Source organism: Arachis duranensis, chromosome 1 (genome assembly GCF_000817695.3).
Source record: "Arachis duranensis cultivar V14167 chromosome 1, aradu.V14167.gnm2.J7QH, whole genome shotgun sequence".
Classification (NCBI taxonomy): domain Eukaryota; kingdom Viridiplantae; phylum Streptophyta; class Magnoliopsida; order Fabales; family Fabaceae; genus Arachis; species Arachis duranensis.
The window spans coordinates 65,845,397-65,850,972 of record NC_029772.3 but is presented as its reverse complement, the minus strand read 5'-3'; the positions used below and the strand labels follow the sequence as shown (position 1 = coordinate 65,850,972).

At 36.0% G+C, this 5,576-nt stretch overlaps 1 non-coding gene across 1 annotated transcript; it reads right to left on the bottom strand.

The window, feature by feature from the left end:
* Positions 1-3,196: 3,196 nt before the first annotated feature.
* Positions 3,197-3,303, bottom strand: LOC127742407 (small nucleolar RNA R71). The gene has a single exon (XR_008003632.1). It is a non-coding gene; the product is annotated as a small nucleolar RNA R71 (small nucleolar RNA).
* Between the last annotated feature and the right edge of the window lie 2,273 nt (positions 3,304-5,576).

The window sequence follows — 5,576 nt, the reverse complement described above, 5'->3', positions numbered from 1 at the left end:
TTTTGATCCTGTGATCACGTTTTGGGGGCTGGCCATTAGGCCATGCCTAAACCTTCATCACTTATGTATTTTCAACGGTGGAGTTTCTACACACCATAGATTAAGGGTGTGGAGCTCTGCTGTACCTCGAGTTTTAATACAATTACTACTATCTTTTATTCAATTTAAATCTTATTTCTGTTCTAAGATACTACTCGTACTTCAACCTGATGGATGTGATGATCTGTGACACTCATCATCATCCATCCTTATGAACGCGTGCTTGACAACCACTTCCGTTCTACAAGCAAAAGCTAGAGTGTGTATCTCTTGGATTCCTGATGCACGACGCATGGTTGCCCTCGCCTGACAACCGAGCCTTCCATTCCATGAGATCAGAATCTTCGTGGTATAAGCTAGAATTGATGGCGGCATTCATGAGAATCCAGAAAGTCTAAACCTTGTCTGTGGTATTCCGAGTAGGATTCCGGGATTGAATGACTGTGACGAACTTCAAACACGCGATTGTTGGGCGTGATGACAAACGCAAAAGAATCAAGGGATTCTATTCCGACATGATCGAGAACCGGAAGATGATTAGCCGTGCCGTGATAGAGAAAGGATTGGATAAAGGAGTAAGATGGATTGGATAAAGGCAGTAGGAAAGCAGAGATTCAGAAGGAGCACAACATCTTCATACGCCTATTTGAAATTTCCATCGATGATCTACATAAGTATTTTTATATTTATTTTCATTTTATTTACTATTATTATTCGAAACTCTATCACCGTTTATTATCCACCTGACTGAGATTTACAAGATGACCATAGCTTGCTTCATACCAACAATCTCTATGGGATCGACCCTTACTCACGTAAGGTTTATTACTTGGACGACCCAGTACACTTTCTGGTTAGTTGAGCGAAGTTGTGAAATTATGTTTAGACCATGGTATTGAGCACCAAGTTTTTGGCGCCGTTGCCGGGGAATCAATTTCGAACAACAATTTTAGTATGAATCACAATTTCGTCCACCAAGTTTTTGGCACCGTTGCTGGGGATTGTTCGAGTTTGGACAACTGACGGTTCATCTTGTTGCTCAGATTAGGTAATTTTCTTTTTTGTTTTATTTTCAAAAATCTTTCAAAAATTTATCACCTATTTTCAAAAATTTTCAGAGTTTTCAAGAATGAATTCTAGAGTTTCATATAACATGTTTTAGCTTGGCTGACTATTAAGCCATGTCTAATTCATAGGATTTTGATTGAGGACTTTGAATTTATTACTTCTTTTTTCCTATATATTTTTCGAAAAATATAAAATAAAATACAAAAAAATAATAAAATCATAAAAATAAAAAATATTTTGTGTTTCTTGTTTAAGTCTTGAGTCAACTTTTAAGTTTGGTGTCAATTGCATATTCATATTGTTCTTGCATTTTTCGAAAATTCATGCATTCATATTGTTCTTCATGATCTTTAAGTTGTTCTTGGTAAGTCTTCTTGTTTGATCTTGATGTTTTCTTGTTTTGTGTCTTTTATTGTTTTTCATGTGCATCTTTCCATTCATATTGTCTAAGCATTAAAGATTTCTAAGTTTGGTGTCTTGCATGTTTTCTTTGCATCAAAAATTTTCAAAAATATGTTCTTGATGTGTATCATGATCTTCAAAGTGTTCTTGATGTTCATCTTGACATTCATAGTGTTCTTGCATACATCATGTGTTTTGATTTATAATTTTCATGTTGTGAGTCATTTTTTATGTTTTTCTCTCTCATAATTAAAAATTCAAAAATTAAAAAAAATATCTTTTCCTTTTTTCTCTCAAAATTTCTAAATTTGGGTTGACTTAGTCAAAAAATTTTTAAAATTAGTTGTTTCTTGTAAGTCAAGTCAAATTTTCAAATTTTTAAAATCTTATCTTTTCAAAACTTTTTCAAAAATTAAACCTTTTTCATTTTTCTTATTAATTTACGAAAATCCTTTAAAATATTTTTCAAAAATCTTTTTCTTAGTTTTATCTTTATTTTCGAAAATTATTAATATGATTGATTCAAAAATTTGAAGTTTGTTACTTTCTTGTTAAGAAAGGTTCAATCTTTAAATTCTAGAATCATATCTTTTAGTTTCTTGTTAGTCAAGTAATTAATTTTAATTTTAAAAATTAAATATTTTCCAACCATATCTTTTTAATCATATCTTTTTATCATATCTTTTTCAAAATTTTATCTTTTTCAAAAAAATTTGATTTCAAAATATCTTCTTATCTTCTTATCTTTTCAAATTTGACTTTTTGTTTATTTCTTATCTTTTTCAAAACCACCTAACAACTTTTCTCTCTCTAATTTTCAAAAATACCTCCCTCTTTTTCAAAAAATTCTTTTTAATTAACTAATTATTTTAAATTTTAATTTTAATTTTGTTTCTTATCTTAATTTTCGAAAATCATTAACTTCTTTTCAAAATTATTTTCGAAAACTTCTGTCTCTTACCTTATTCTATTTATTTATTCATTTACTAACACTTCTCTTCATCTCAAATCAATGCCCCTATCCTCACCTTTGTGTTTGGATTATTCATTCTTCTTCACTCTTATTCCCTTTCTTCTTCTACTAACAATAAGGAACCTCTTTACTGTGACATAGAGGATTCCTCTTCCTTTTCTGTTCTCTTCTTTCTCATATGAGCAGGAATAAGGAAAAAGGCATTCTTGTTGAAGCTGATCCAGAACCTAAAAAGACTCTGAAGAGGAAACTAAGAGAAGTTAAATTACAACAATTCAGAGACAACCTTGCTGAAATTTTCGAACAAGAAAAGGATATGGCAGCGAACCTAACAACAATAATGCAAGAAGGATGCTTGGTGATTATACTGCACCTACTTCCAATTTTGATGGAAGAAGCATCTTAATTCCTGCCATTAGAGCAAACAATTTTGAGCTAAAACCTCAATTAGTTGCTCTAATATAACAGAATTGCAAGTTTCACGGACTTCCATCAGAAGATCCCTACCATTTCTTGACTAAGTTCTTGTAGATCTGTGAGACTGTTAATACTAATGGAGTAGATCCTGAAGTCTACAGGCTTATGCTTTTCCCTTTTGCTGTAAGAGACAGAGCTAGAACATGGTTGGACTCTCAACCTAAAGATAGCCTAGACTCCTAGGATAAGTTGGTCACGGCCTTCTTGGCTAAGTTCTTTTCTCCTCAAAAGCAGAGCAAGATTAGAGTGGATGTTCAGACCTTCAAACAAAAAGATGGTGAATCCCTCTATGAAGCTTGGGAAAGATACAAGCAGATGACCAAAAGATGTCTTTCTGACATGTTTTCAGAATGGACCATGATAGATATATTCTATTATGGTCTATCTGAGTTTTCTAAGATGTCACTAGACCATTCTGTAGGTGGATCCATTCACCTAAAGAAAACGCCTGCAGAAGCTCAAGAACTTATTGACATGGTTGCAAATAACCAGTTCATGTACACTTCTGAGAGGAATTCCGTGAATAATGGGACGCCTCAAAGGAAGGGAGTTCTTGAAATTGAGGCTCTAAATGCCATATTGGCTCAGAACAAAATGTTGACTCAGCAAGTCAACATGATTTCTCAAAGTTTGAATGGATGGCAAAATGCATCCAACAGTACTAAAGAGACATCTTCTGAAGTAGAAGCTTATGATCCTGAGAACCCTGCAATGCAGAGGTAAATTACATGGGTGAACCTTATGGAAACATCTATAATTCATTTTGGAGAAATCATCCAAATTTCTCATGGAAGGATCAACAAAAGCCTCAACAAGGCTTTAATAATGGTGGAAGAAATAGGCTCAGCAATATCAAGCCTTATCCATCATCTTCTCAGCAACAGACAGAGAATTCTGAGTAGAGCACCTCTAACTTGGCATATATAGTCTCTGATCTGTCTAAGGCCACTTTAAGCTTAATGAGTGAAAAAAGCTCCTCCATTAGAAATTTGGAGGCACAAGTGGGCCAGCTGAGTAAGAAAGTCACTGAAACTCCTCCTAGTACTCTCCCAAGTAATACTGAAGAGAATCCAAAAAGAGAGTGCAAGGCCATTGATATAATCAACATGGCCGAACCTAGAGAGGAAGGAGAGGACATGAATCCCAATGAGGAAGACCTCAAGGGACGTCTCTCAAGCAAGAAGGAGTTCCCTATTGAGGACCCAAAAGAATCTGAGGCTTATATAGAGACCATAGAGATTCCACTAAACCTCTTTCTGCCATTCATGAGCTCTGAGAACTATTATTCCTCTGAAGAGGATAAAGATGTAACTGGAGAGCAAGTTGCTCAATATCTTGGAGCCATCATGAAGCTGAATGCCAAGTTGTTTGGTAATGAGACTTGGGAAGGTGAACCTCCCTTGCTCATTAGTGAACTAGATACCTGGGTTCAGCAAACTCTACCTCAAAAGAGACAAGATCCTGGCAAATTCGTAATACCATGCACCATAGGCACCATGATCTTTGAAAAAGCTCTGTGTGACCTAGGGTCAGGTATAAATCTTATGCCACTCTCTGTAATGGAGAAGCTGGGGATCATTGAGGTACAACCTGCCATATTTTCATTACAATTGGCAGACAAGTCAGTAAGACAAGCTTATGGATTGGTAGAGGACGTGTTGGTAAAGGTTGAAGGCCTTTACATCCCTGCTGATTTCATAATCTTAGACACTAGGAAGAAGGAGGATGAATGCATCATCCTTGGAAGACCTTTCCTAGCCACAGCAAGAGCTGTGATAGATGTTAACAGAGGAGAATTAGTCCTTCAATTGAATGGGGACTACCTTGTGTTTAAGACTCAAGGGTGTTCTTCTATATACATGGAGAAGAAGCATGAAAAGCTTCTCTCAGTACAGAGTCAAACAAAGTCCCCACAATCAAGCTCAAAGTTTGGTGTTGAGAGGCCACAACCAAACTCTAAGTTTGGTGTTGAATCCCCACATCCAAACTCTAAGTTTGGTGTTGGGAGTCTACAACATTGACCTTATCACTTGTGTGGCTCCGTGAGAGCCCACTGTCAAGCTATTGACATTAAATAAGTGCTTATTGGGAGGCAACCCAATTTTTATTTATCTAATTTTATTTTATTTTTATTATTCTTTTATGTTTTAGTAGGTTCATAATCATGTTGAGTCACGAAAAAAATACTAAAATTAAAAATAGAATAAAAAACAGGAGAAGAAAAATCACACCCTGGAGGAAAGACTTACTGGCGTTCAAACACCAGTAAAGAGCATATGGCTGGCGTTCAACGCTAGAACAGAGCATGGATCTGGCGTTGAACGCCAGAAACAAGCATCATCCTGGCGTTTGAACGCCAGGAATATACCCTGAGGAAAGCTGGCGCTGAACGCCAGAAACAAGCATGGAACTGGTGTTCAATGCCAGAAACATGCTGCAATTGGGCGTTGAACGCCCAAAATAAGCATCACTTTGGCGTTTAAACGCCAGAATTGTATGCAAAGGCATTTTACATGCCTAATTGGTGCAGGGATGTAAATCCTTGACACCTCATGATCTGTGGAGCACACAGGATCATCCCAGGATCTGTGGACCCCACAGGATCCCCACCTACCTC